This window comes from Mustela putorius, unplaced genomic scaffold (assembly GCF_011764305.1).
Source record: "Mustela putorius furo isolate JIRA1106 unplaced genomic scaffold, ASM1176430v1.1 tig00000224_pilon_pilon_pilon, whole genome shotgun sequence".
Lineage (NCBI taxonomy): Eukaryota > Metazoa > Chordata > Mammalia > Carnivora > Mustelidae > Mustela > Mustela putorius.
The window spans coordinates 11772776-11786754 of NW_025421321.1; positions in this window are offsets into that span (position 1 = coordinate 11772776).

Consider the following 13979-nt stretch of genomic DNA (forward strand, 5'->3'; position numbering starts at 1 on the left):
TTAGGGACTGAATAAGGAGGCAGAGGCCCCACAAAGCAAGATTTATTACTGCTTTCCATGAAAGCAGAGGGAAAATGAAAATTGGCTTAATGGGGATTTGCGCCCATAATGTAATTCTTGTCTCAGCTTAGAGAAACAATCCACAGACAAAGGGCCAATGGTCCTAATAGTGTTCTCCTGAGCTAGTGAAGAAAGGGGTCACCTGCCATTTCTCCAGAGGCTCCTAGGATTAGAGGTTGCCTCTGTGGTAGGGAAGCCTAAAAAAGAAGAAATTCATTGAACTCACATTGGCTTGGAAAATCTGTTCAAAGTACCACAGCTTCATCAGACCCATAAAGCAATGAATAAGATTTTCTTGGAAAATCTCTACCAAAGATGGGGCCAGTGATACTAACATTAGCTCCTAGGGGAAGAATCTGGAGATGAAATGGAGAAAAGGAAGGGAGGCTGGGGCAGTATCAGTTCAATAAGCATTTACTGAGTGCTATGTAGTAGACACAAGAAATAAATTAAATCTTTTCTGTTCCTAGAAATGCCTGTAGATGAGTAGGAACTAGCATCCACAGAGGAACTTATTCCCAGAATTCAGGCACCAATATGCAAAACTGTCCAGCAACCCACAAATTCATTTCCATTCTGAGACTCTTGCTCAGTTACAATTATTAGGCAATAGAGCTCACTCCTGTGGACTACAAAACTCCCCAACTAATTAGCAGCTCACAGATGTTACTCTAGCAGCTGGGTACTGGGTGAAGCACACACACCCAGTCAAAGTCAGAGGATGCTTAAGAGAAGAAAGAGAAATTCAGAGTCAACTGAAGCACCCAGTTCCCTTCCCAGGATGTCATCAGTGCAAATACCCAGCAGAGCCTGCCCTAGTCCAGCTCAAAAATTCAGGTCTCAAATGCCACTTTACTCTACAAAGTCTTTAGTTATTGTGGAAAGGGACTGTTTGCTTGTGTTACCAAAAAAAAAAAAAAAAAAAGCATTACCCATCATGGGATCTGATCCAGGCCAATGTCAGTTGGATCAATCAACCTTTTAAAAATCTTTTTAGGATAAATATTCAGCTACAGTCATGAATTAAAGATGTGAGGGAGAGAAAAATAGTACACAACTTACAGTGGTTAACACTGGGTTTAAAACCAAAGTGTGATGCTGCATTAATCTTCTTGTTGAGGCCTCATATGAATTGAGTAAAACTTGCTTTAACCATCTCTGTTCTGATAAACATTAAGGATTCTTGAATTTCATGGAAACTAAGAAGGGGAATGATTTCCGTAGGAAAAGGGGAGGCAGGTCATGGCTAAAACAACCTCCAAACAACAGAATTTGTTTATCTGGTTGCTAAACATTAAATTAAGTCCTTTACTAGCCAATTTTACTCAACTTCCTATGGATATATTTCCAAGTTATGAATCCTTGTGCACATACAATATAGCAGATGAGGGAAGTGGCAGTATCCACAGCCATTAGGGTAATCCCTAAATGAATCCCTAAGTGAATTTACCCATTGTTCCTCTGTATTTTTACAAGTCAAGTTATGCCAAAGACTTTAAGAAGCAGAAAGACTGGCTTCATATGTTCAGCCTCTCACTCAGAAGGGCTCCATACTTGGGGTTTAATGCTCAGCATTTGCCATCTTGAAACTGTTAGTAAGTTAATTTTGAATTTGTGTTCTGTAAGTGAAGTCTAATGGAACAATGGAGCATGTGCCCAGGGGCTTAGAGCCTTGACTCTCCTGCAGTCCTGTCTTCCTACACCTTCCTGACTTTTTGGGGCGGATTCTTGATCATCTGCTCCCTATTGCCTAATGCCCTGAGCCTCACCTGGCTTCCCTTCCCCCATCCCTGCCTCGTGATTGCTGCCACCCTCCCCCTGGAGTGGTGACCAATTCACATCAGTGGAGGGGAGGCCTGTGTGCCACTACTGGCCTCTGGTTCATGGCACCGGCCTGGGCATAGGTATGAGGAGGGTCAGGTTGGGTGTGCATTCTAGGGTATCTCATGGTAGGGAAGGTGGTAGCAACTCCTGCCCTGGACTGGCAGTGCCACAGTGCATTTGGTCAGCAACCTAGAAGCATCCTCTGACCCAGGTACTAAGTGCAGCCAGCATGAAGGTTATAATCTTGCAGGGAGTCACCTATTGATCACAGGCTGGTGTAGAGGGCCCTTGATAAAGGGGAGATTTCTTTCCACTCCCAGCTTAGGTCCTATATTTTCATTTTGCAATGGACCCTGTTAGCAAATGGTCAACTTCAAAGACTAAGGGAATAGGGAGAACCCTACCTCTTAGTCAATATAGTTTTTATTTGGCATCTAGCTTGGTACGAAACTTGCTGGTAAATACATTATAAGAAGAAAAAAATAAGGGGCGCCAGGGTGGCTCAGTTTGTTAAACGTCTGCCTTCGGTTCAGGTCATGATCCCAGGGTCCTGGATAGAGCCCCCCATTGGGCTCCCTGCTCAGCAAGGAGTCTACTTCTCCCCTTCTATCTGTCCCTCTCCCCTGTCGATGCACTCACTCACTCTCTCTCTCAAATATATAAATAAAATCTTTAATTAATAAAAGAAATAAGAAATAAGTTCCTGCCTTCAAGGGGCTTATTATCTAGTTGGAAATAGAAGAAATTGACATAGATAAAACAAGGTTTCATAAAGGATGTGGAATTAGAGAGGAGTCCTGAAAGTAGCACTTAAGTCTGGAAGGGAGGGAAGAAGATAGCTGGTAAAAGTGCTCCAAAAATGGGGACACCTGAGTGGCTCAGTTGGTTAAGTGTCTGCTTTTGACTCAGGTCATGGTCCCAGGGTCCTGGGATCGAGTCCCATGTCTGGTTCCTTGCTCAGCAGGGAGCCTGCTTCTCCTTCTGCCTGCCCATTTCTAGCGCAACCTTACAATGGATCCTGACTTGAGGGTCCTTATGTATTTTCAGTTCTAGAACACTCATAGCGTTCTGGGGGGAGCACTCTTCTGGTACAAGGGAAGATGTGGGAGTAGGCATGGTTGATGTGGACAATGGAGGAGAGAATTGCAGAGGAAGAAAAGAAAATGGGTTAAAGCTTCCCAGCTGTGTACACTGAGGTAACACACAGTGGCTACTGCTATTTAACATGGCAAACCACTCAAAGTTCTTCCTAGACCAGCAAAGACAGAACCAGGGGAGCTGACCTTATGTTTAGGCAAATGATGGAATGAAATCAGGTTTCACAGTGAGCTCCATTATGACGAAAAAGCAAATATTTTCTGGTGAAGGTTGACTTAATCAGCCATTTTAGTAGTTAATGAGTCTTTAAAATGTTTGCCAGAAGATTCAGAGCTCAGATTCTGCTTCTGGTATTTAGCTCTGGGCTTTCTCTATCACAAATTGTGCTACCTCATAGAGCAACGGCAGGAGTGAGTTTAGGAACGTGCAGTTTGGTTTGGCCAGACTGTGCACAGTTCTTAACCTTAACCTTTCGGGACTTGGAACCTGTTTGAGAATATGGTAAAAGTTCTAAACCTTTGGTCTAGAAAAATGTATTCAGGGTCTTCCAGACTCCCTGAGGTCTTCCCTTGAACTACAGCTTAAGAATCCATGGTTTAGATGATCTCTAAGTACTCTAACATTCTTTTTAACTTACCCACAAGCTAGCCTGTCACTTGAAAGGCTATGTCACCTGAAAATGTTGTCTCTTTGGGCTTGCAGGCAAGCAGCCTCGTGCGGATGTTCACAAAGTGAGAAATGCATAATACAACATTTGTTCATGAGGCTGCAGCAATGCTAATGCAGAAAAAAGGACTGAATGAATCAAAAGCCATGAGTCAGCTCCCTCCCCGCCACCTGCCAGCAAAGCAGCCTGCTGAAGCTGAGAGGCTGAGCTGGGAGTCAGACAGCCTGGGGTCCTCAAATCTTGCCTCAGGTACTTTCTGGCTATGACTTGGGGGACCGACTTAACCTCTCTTAGCCTCAGTTTCTTCATTTATAAAATGGGGCCAATAAGATGCATCCTATATTCCATGTTCTGAGGAAAAACTGAGCCAACCTTTGTTAATTAGGTATAGTTCCTCGGCCATAGTCATGCTCAGTAAAGGTAGTTCATTCCCCTGATCCCACCCACGAGGAGGAGGAGCAGGAGTACTGTGAATTTAATGCTGTGGGAGGGGACAGACTGAGGTGTGGCTGGGAGCTCTCTCTACCAACTCTGTGGATAGGTGGTCCCTCTCCCCATCCCTTGCTCCTCATAAGACTCTCCTATAGGAATGTGGGCTGCGTGCAGCCCAGGAAGCTGGGGAGGAAACCTGTGTAGCAGTGTCGGCCTGAAGCAGCTCCATGTCTTCTCCCTTCTGCTGCTTCTCAGGAGTGTGGAGGCTGCAGGAAATTATGGGGAAGATCCTGGGTTTTTTCTGGCTGTAGGCCTGACTGCAGCAGAGAAGAGAAAGAGGCGGGTGGGGGAGGCAGTGTCCCTTCTAAGCAGGCAGTCTGTGTGTTATTCAAGAGCCCACAGTGAAGCTGGGGCTGGTCCTGGGGGACATGCCTAGCTGGGCAAGATGCAGCTCCTGCTCTCAAAGACTGCACAACTTGGACATGAAATAAGACAAGCCCCAGGAAGGAGAGTGGGAGGGCGCTGCATTTCTGGATGCAGAACATTCCGTCCAATATAGGGTCCAGAAGGGTGGGGGTTATGAGGGCAGGACGGTGGCAAGAACATTTGGGCAGTGGCAGGTACCTGATGTACACTAGGTTTCACTCTCACATCCCTCTCCAGGGTCTGTGCTCGGATCCTTTCCTGTATGATGAGGAAACTGAAGCTCAGAGAGGTAGTGATTCACTGAGGCAACAGCTGCAATGTGGCACCAAGTCATTCAAATCAGGTCTGCTGCATCCTTTCTCCCCATTCCCCATCCAGGCCAGCACTCTGAGGTCTGTGACACCATTACCATCTGCATACAATGCTATGCGCAGAATCCAGGCTTGGTAAATATTTGCTCCTTGAACAAGAAGGAGAGAGTGCTCTAGGCAGCTCTAGGCAGTTCACGTGTACTGTTTACATTTCTTCCCACATTCTCCCATGAGGAATCATCATCCCTCCCTTCCCTCAACTGAAAACAAAGGCAGAGTGGAATGAGTGACATACCTGGATTATATAGAGTCTGTCCTAGAGACTGACAGTGGATCAGTGAAAAGTAGGTCTGCAGCGGACAGCAGCAGGGAAGCATCAGCCCAGCTTGGGCCTCTTGCCCAGGAGGAACCCTGTCATCCTAGGGAATTTTCTGAGCAGTCTCCTGACCTGATTTGTAATGAGTGATGTGACTGCATTACCTAAAGCCGAGTGCTAAGCAGAGAGCAAAAGGAGACCATCTGTCCATATATTTCCAGCCACTGATTTGATGATGTTGATAAAATGTGACTTTTAAATGGAAAGGGGTTCGTCATCACAATTTTTCAATAAAATTCTAGCACAGCTCTTTATTTCTTGACCGAGGTCTTAGGGATCTGTTTTAACATGCTGGATATGACATAATCCCTAGGGTCAGCCTTTTATTTCATTGCCATTTTAAGGATATCAGAGCATGTGGCTAGAATTTTACCTTAAATAATAGATTTTTAGAGGGTAAGAGCTTATATTATTACTTATACTTTGTAAAGTCCCTTTGGATAGTAAGAATCAACATAATGTTAATTTTTCTTACTGTCACTCGACAATATGAATTGGTTTTGTGTAAGAACCAGGAGTTCATTGGACTGAACTTAGGAAATTGGAAAAACAAATTTGACTTCAGTGGGTTTGAATGATTACAATGTAATAAACACATAAAAGCTAGAGAGTTAATTTATCATTGCTTTCAGTTTGATTTATTTGAAACTCCTTCATGGTTGGTATTAACAGGCTTTATTAAAGATTATGAATTTAATTTCCAAATGAGTTATAAACGGCTTTCTATAGAGAGATTACTTGATTTGTTGTTTTCCTGAATAAAACATGTTTCTGCCCAGTGGGGTTATGTGGGCCACATATTAATATTGGAACATCATTCTGTTGAGCTTGGCATCTATGATGTGCAACGTCTGATTTGTTCTCTGATCTATTTGTCTTCACTTTCTTTAATAAACACTGAGACCAAATACATAACCTCTTATGACCTGCACTTCAATGAATCCTAAGAGAATGTCTGTCTGTGTGGCAGTTTATCATTTGAATGATAATTCTGGTTCCCTTTAAAAATGTGAAAGGGTCTGCTCTCAAAATAGACTGTTGTGAAAGACATGAGGGATGCTGTAGGTCACTGGTGGGGAATCATAATTGACCTTAGCTTTTGTTGCATGGTAACAGACTCTCTCTGGATATTAGATCATTGCATACTGCAGAACTATCAACACACTGCCCTCAAAGGGGAACATTTTGTATTTACAATTTAGAAAACCAGATATAGCAGATCCTTGCAGAAGGGCAGCCAGTCAGTAATGCTGGAGCCTCTGATGAAGATGGCCCTCCAGAGCCTGCCATACTGTAAAAGCCCATTCAGTTTCAATCCCTTCACAAAAAGATTGTGACTTTTGGGTGCCTGGGTGGCTCAGTGGGTTAAAGCCTCTGCCTTCGGCTCAGGTCATGGTCCCAGGGTCCTGGGATCGGGGCCCACATCGGGCTCTCTGCTCGGCAGGGAGCCTGCTTCCCCCTCTCTCTCTGCCTGCCTCTCTGACTACTTGTGATCTCTCTCTCTGTCAAATAAATAAATAAAATCTTAAAAAAAAAAAAAAAGATTGTGACTTTTATAGCCCGGTGCCTATCAGAATAATGCACTGCACAAATGAAAACACTGTAAAGGGAATTAGTATCCACGTGAAGTATCTCAGAATGCTGAGGCTGGGGAGAACCTTGAGAGCCCATTTATTTTCATTGTCTCAAGGCCAGTTGGCATATTTTCATATACTAAAGCTACTGTCTGAAGAACTAGGAAAGCTAATTGCTTAAGGACAATAGATTCTACCTCTCCCTGGGAAACTCTGTCTGTTGCTGCTGTTATTTTACTATATCATAAAACTCCAGACTGAAAGATACAGAGTTCTGGTGGAGAGGAAGTCATTACCCAATGTCACTTTTGAAAGAAATGATTCCACCATTAATGACAGTAGTATGTTCACACCATAATGCAGGAACTTTCAAGCAGTCTCCAACAAAGAGACTTGAGTATCTTAGAGCAAACTAAATTGGGTCACAGACTAAATGGATTTTAAATTTATTGTCATTAAGATTTGAAGTCAACTCCATAATTCTGAAGACTAGCAAAGATAAACTATTCACTCATAAATGTGTAGCAACCTCAAGATTGAGTCAGTCTAGAAAAAGCAGTACAATAAAAGCAAGTCAAATTCCCATCTTGAGGGAGCCTGCCCCTTGATGGGAGGGTCGTGAGAAGGCTGAAAGACTGCTGGTCTACTTTCTAAGTTCCTACTTAAACCCCAGACTTCCTCTCCTCTTTTTGAACTACCCCAACAACAAAGTTTGTCATTTTCCACCTCCTATTGGAAGATAATTCTCTTTTCCCAAGATGCTTCAAATAATCCTAAAGCCCAGCCCTTTCTGGTCACATCAGCAAAAAGGCACTGTATGGACCTCAATCCAGGCTTACCTCTGATTGGTCTGAATGTCCCAGTTGTCCTCCTTGTCTTTGATTCTTTCAGGTACCCATCACTGCACCTACCACATAGTACTCAACTTTACCTGTGGCTGGCAGTTAACACAGTCATAGTGGAAATTACAAATTTGATAAAAATTTAAGACTTTAATTAGACTCGCAGCACAAATCTGCTTTCTCAACTCCAACCACTAGTTGTTTTTTTTTTTTTTTATCTGACAAGAGATTATTTCCATTAGCCGTCCGGAGTCCACTGTATTCCAGAAACCATGGATTGAACACTGCCTTCAGAAAGTTTTTAGTCTATTGGCATAAAAAATAATGACCTGGAATTCTTGTATCATACATGTTGCCTTGAATTGTATTCTAGTTGTTTCTCCATATTGATAGATTTTGGATCTCCAGTTAAAACAGGGACTTCCATTCCTTTTCATTTCACATAGTGCCTAGAACGGCATTGGGTACTAGTAGGTGCTTAGTAAACAATGAATGGGTGAGTAACCTTATACTGTCTTCACAGAAAGAAAAGCATTGTGGATTGGTGTGGAAGTCAGGTAGAGAGGAGTTAGAAATCTAATTCTGTGAGCTACTAGCTGTGTGACTGGGCAAATTATGTAAATCCTGTAAGCCTCAGCTATTCCATCTGCAAACTTGGATGACTGTAGAACTGACTCTACAAGTTTGCCATGAGGATTAAATGTAATACGAAATGTAAAATGGCTAGTATAGAAATTAGAATTTAGTATTTGAAAAATGTTAGCTACTACTATTATAATCAGAAGTGATAAAAATGCATACAAAGAGGTGAGAAGGGTGGGAGATAGGGGTTACTGGAATTACTATGGCTGGGTTAGAGAGTTAGCAGATTTTTAAAGAGGGTGGGGATGGAAGTCAGTTGTGTATAGTATAGAAGGGACTAGTTTGGTAGTCAGGGAAACCAGGTTCTAGAACTGCTTTTCTAACTTCAACTACATGTAGGATTTGGGGCAATTCCCTCATGTTCAGGGACTAAATTTCCTCATTAGACAGTTATATTAAATGACCGGTGAAATCCCTTCCCACTCAAAACAATCTTGAAGAAAAACATTCTAAGGATGTTTCTCCTCTTCAACCCTTACTAAAAGGGACCTCAAAATCAAGAGATCTCATAACTGATTTGCAATTTGAGGTCCAGGGAGGTTATGAAACTTACCCAAAGATCACACAGCAGTTGGTAGTGACTTGAATACAAATCCCTACCTCTGAGTCCCTATGCAGTAATGTGTCCTCTATATGATGTCAAATGACTGGGAGACAGGAGAAAGTATAGACCAAGAGACACTGGCTGTGATGGTGGTAGTATAATGCAGGGCTTGTGGGAGATACCACCACCAGATACAGAAGATACAGCTGAAGTAGACCTCTGGTCTAAGAGTTTTAATATGATAAAGGTAACTAGAAATCACTTTAAATAATAAAATTAGAATAATTTTACTTATTACTAAAAGATATAGTATACCCAGACAGAATATATTCAAATAAAGAAAATTGAACATAAGAGATAAATTAACATGAGAGTTTCTTGGATGAGTAGTCAAAATGATAGTCCTATGGGTTCATATAATATTGGAAAGGTCTTTGGGGAGCTAGAATAATATTACCTCCTTTTTTCTCTTCTGACCTTGGGGTCATTCTACCCCAACATTGAACTCTGAGATTAAAACAAAGGTCCTGTTCTGCCCCAACTCCTCTCTGCCTTCGGGGAAGTAAGCAAATGTGAGGATGAGAGGGGCTACTGCGGGAAGCTGTGGCCTCACTGCTGAGGGCAGTTGCAACTGTCTCCTGCGGGCTGAAGGTCTTGCTCTTCTCTTGTCCTGTCCATGCCTATTTAGGCCTTTCACTTGCAGCTTCCAAACCAGCTTTGAGATATTATCCATTTTCCAGTCTGACCCAGTACTCATGATTTACCATGTTGGGAAATATGATAAAATGTGACACCTCTGGAAAGGACTTAAGGAGATGCTAAGAGCTACACAGAGAAAACACAAAGAACCCAGCACTAAGAGCAGGGTCCAGAATAAAAGCTGCATTGAGAAGAAAAATTTCTGAGGATCTAGAAAGCCAGTGAAGTGTTTATGTACAGGCTGAGTACAACAAATACATGATGATGACTTTTTACAAGTTTGGAATGAGATGCATTGAACTTCTCCGAGGATTCTTGAACAAAATGGCTGATTCTAGATCCAGGCAGAGAGAGTGGAAGGTGAGCCTGGAATATTTTGTGTCAGAAAGCAACAAACTACTCAAAAACTGGTGGAGATAGGTCAAAGAAACTTAAGACCTGGCCTAAACAGGAAATATTGGTTAAACTTGGGAAAACTTGAACACCTAAACCTAAAATAAATTTAATTTATTATAGTACACTGAAATTAAAAAAAAAAACACAATAAATAGTAATGCTCAGAAAACATGAGAAGAGGGGAGGAAAGAACTTTTTTGTAAAAAGAATACCAGCTAATACATATGGAAGGATCATAGAATTAGAAAAACCATTTGCAACCCTCAGTGTAACTATATTATTAGACAATGATCATCAACGCATGATAAAATCACTAGGTGAAGAGCTGCTAGAGAAAGGATATTTACATGCTAGCAGAGTGTCCCCCACAGGTTCCTTATCAAATAAACATGGAGAACACACCCTTACAATGGTGACATCTGGTAAATGACATCTTAACTAAGTGATCAAATTTATCATCTCTAGGAATGGAACAATGGCTCTTATGTGCTCTTGAAATGATGTAGTATAAAATGCACAATATCGCCTATGAAGTATTTTTGCCAAAAGTCTTCTACCAGAATCTTGTCAAGTTGTTAGTCCTAAATTCTAGTTTATAGGAAATATAGGGGATAGAGCAGCATGTTAAATAATACTATGAGACAGCAATCAGACAAATCTAGGATGTGAACATGGAAAAGAAAACTGTTCTGGATCCTTCAAAATATCAACATCGCGAACAACAAGGGTAGGAGAACTATCTAGACTAAAATTAGGAGTAAAAAAGAGATGTAAACTTGCAGAAGTGCAACCCCTGTCAGATCCTAGTTAGAAAAACTAAAACAAGCTATAAAATCATTTTGGAGATAATTAGGGAAACTTAAGTATAGATTGGATCAAAGATAATATTACAGAATTTTTAAAAAGCATGGTACAGTGTTGTGGTTTTGTTGGAGAATATCCTTATTCATAGGAGAAATACACTGAAAGTCAGGGCTAAAGTATGATCCCAGCAACTTTCTTTCAAATGTTTCGTCCAAAAATAATTTGTAGATTGGTGTGCACACACACGCACACGTGTGTGTGTGTGTGCACACGCGCAGAGACAGAGAAAGAGAAAGCAAATGTGGCAAATGCTAGCCACTGTGGTAGAAAGTGAAAGTGGAGAGTATATGAATGGTTTATTGTACTATTCTTTCAACTATTCTGTACATTTGAAATTTTTCAAAATAAATTGAGAACTAAATTTTTGAGGAAATATTTCAGTTTAAAAAAAAGCTTACATCTAAAAAAAAAAGAAGCTCTTTCATTCCTAATCAATTCTGTTACTGTAACAGCAGCACATCTATGTCTCTGCCAGCTTCCCCACCATGAGTGGCAGGGGCTATGACTCTTTTCACTTTGGAACCAATGAAAGTGATAATGTGGCAGTAAAATAAAAATGACTGTTTCCCTTAATGCAACTCCCATTTTCTCATGTAGAGGGGACACTGACCTCCCTCCTAGGAAAGACCCCAGAAAGTCACAAGAGATAATAATTCCCCAGCGAGTATACTTTCTCTTATTAATATGATTTCAGGGCATCAAAAATAAAAACAAGTAATATGGGGAATTTAGCAAATCCAGATACTAATCCATAATGAAGTTCTAGTGGGGTGTATCTGATCCCATAGCCATATCAAACTGTGTACCTGCTTTACAGACTGGCCCCTGGTTCTTGGTTTCTCTACAGAAAAGAGGTCAGTGAATCTCACACAGAGAGCAAAATGGCAGACAGGCTTCCCAAATGAAATTATTACCAAGAGTTTCATGGAAGATATAAGAGATAGTATGATTCAGAGCATACCATAAAGAAAATTGAAATACAGAAAATGAAGGAAAGAAAAAAGGCAAATAGATAGCTAAGTTTAGAACATTTTGAAATCTTTTTTCAAAGCAGACAATGATTTACTACAAGTTCCATGAGAAGAACCTAGAAATACTGGCTAGATGGTTAGATGGGGAATTGGGAATAATGTGTAGAAGGGAAGAGAGGACCGTAATAGTGCCAACATTAGTCTTGAGAACGGGAATGCTGATTTTTTAAACCAAAGGATAATCACAAACCAAGCTAGTATGAAGAAAATGAAATTAAAATAGGAGGTACAGATTTGAGGTTAAAATTTGAGGTGGCAGAGAATTTGCACCCCCCCCCGTAGGTCCCCATGTTGCAAGCACAATACCAACCATGACATAAATCACCTCTCTTCTGTGAAACCATTCATAGTTTTAAAGTACAATTTTTTAAACTTAATTATGTGGTGGTAAATTGCTTTAAATCTTATTTCATCAAGCTAATGCAGTCTGAGCCATAAATTCTCTAAATAAGATGAGAAAAAGAATTTAAAAATTGCATAAACAATTATTATACAATGACATAAAAAATTCTAAGGAAGATGAAAACTATATTTATTAAATATATATTTAGTATTTTCAAGTTGACTTTATTTTTTTTTAAGATTTTATTTATTTATTTGACAGAGAGAAATCACAAGCAGGCAGAGAGGCAGACAGAGAGAGGAGGAAGCAGGCACCCTGCTGAGCAGAGAACCCCATGCTGGGCTTGATCCCAAGACCCTGAGATCATGACCTGAGCCAAAGGCAGAGGCTTAACCCACAGAGCCACCCAGGTGCCCCACAATTTGACTTTAAATAATAACTTACATTAGAAGATGAGAATTGTCCTGCTGGCTGTTTTCTCTGTTTTTATTATTTATAAGACAACTTACACTTTGTAATACTCTTCTGTTTTTTAAGAGCCATGTGAAGAAGGCATATGCAAAATAAAAATATCTTTGTTCTTTCATCCACCTACTCATTTGACAAAATTTACTGGGCATAAACTGTGTCCCAGCACTAAGCAAGGTGGTGAGGGTGCGAATATAATTACAGTCCCTCAAGGGGACTAGTTGGTACCACCAACTTAAAAGGATCTAGTACCATGAGGTATTATAAGGTTATTTTGAAAGAGAATGAGTATTTCTCTGTGGGCAAAAGGGAGAGGGCTAGTGGATTAGGAAGACATCACGGGGGAGATGATGCTTGGGCCAAGGATGAGGGGATGTGCAGGGGTAAGTGGGAAAGGGAAGAAGAATGTTCTAGGCAGAAGGAAGAGCACGAGGAAAGATGAGGACTGGGAAAACAATACAGTACATTACAGATATCTCCAAGTTGTTCAGCATGACTTAGGAGATAGGATGGAGGTAGGTGCTTTTCAAGGAAGCCAGGAGAGAGGAGAGCAAGTTGGGGTGAAAATATGATGGGTTCAGTTTGGATGTGGCTTTAGGGCCCGAGGACCTCCATGAGGAGTTGGCAGTAGGCGTTTTCAGGACTGCAAGCGAGGGCCCTGGCCTAGCCTCCCTCATAGTCTGGTTATGGCCCTCCTTCAGATGCACCTCTACACAAAGGGCTAAGGGGACATCCTACCTAGAGCCCACATTCCCCCACCCCTTTAAGACTACTCTTTGTCCCCAGGATCACAGGATTCCTTGTTCAAATAGCACTGAGGCTGTTTTCAGGGCCTGTGTAGGCTTTTTTCTCAGGTCCAGAAAGCAACTGTGTCTCCAAAGAGCAAACTGTGTCTCTAGGGTGCATGCCTCTAGGCCCTGAGGGATGGATGAGAAGGAGCTTTTGGTGGGACTATTGATGGGAGACTGCTTAGGGTTAGAGTGTCCATACAAGTGAATGCAAGACCTCTCACAGTGTGGGTAGAGCTTGGGGTAAGAGGAGAAAAGGGTGGGCTATGAGTTAAAGGATGGCTTCCTTACACTTTCATAGTTTGATATGTAAATCCAAGGTTCTAAAATTGGTTTTGGCCATCCAGGTTATTATGAAAGTTTCTCTGTCAAGGTAGGAGAATAGAACATATTTCTTCGTTAGCTTGACACACAACTTTAACATATATAACATGTGCTATATAAGCCTTATTTTGTATTCTTGACTGAGCCCATAAATGTTAGGGCTGGCCTGAGTGGCTGAAAATACTGATCAGGAGTTTAGGAAAGATTGTACCTCTACCCATCCATATTTAGAGGTCATGGGCACAGGGCCAATGTTGTGAAAGTAGGGAG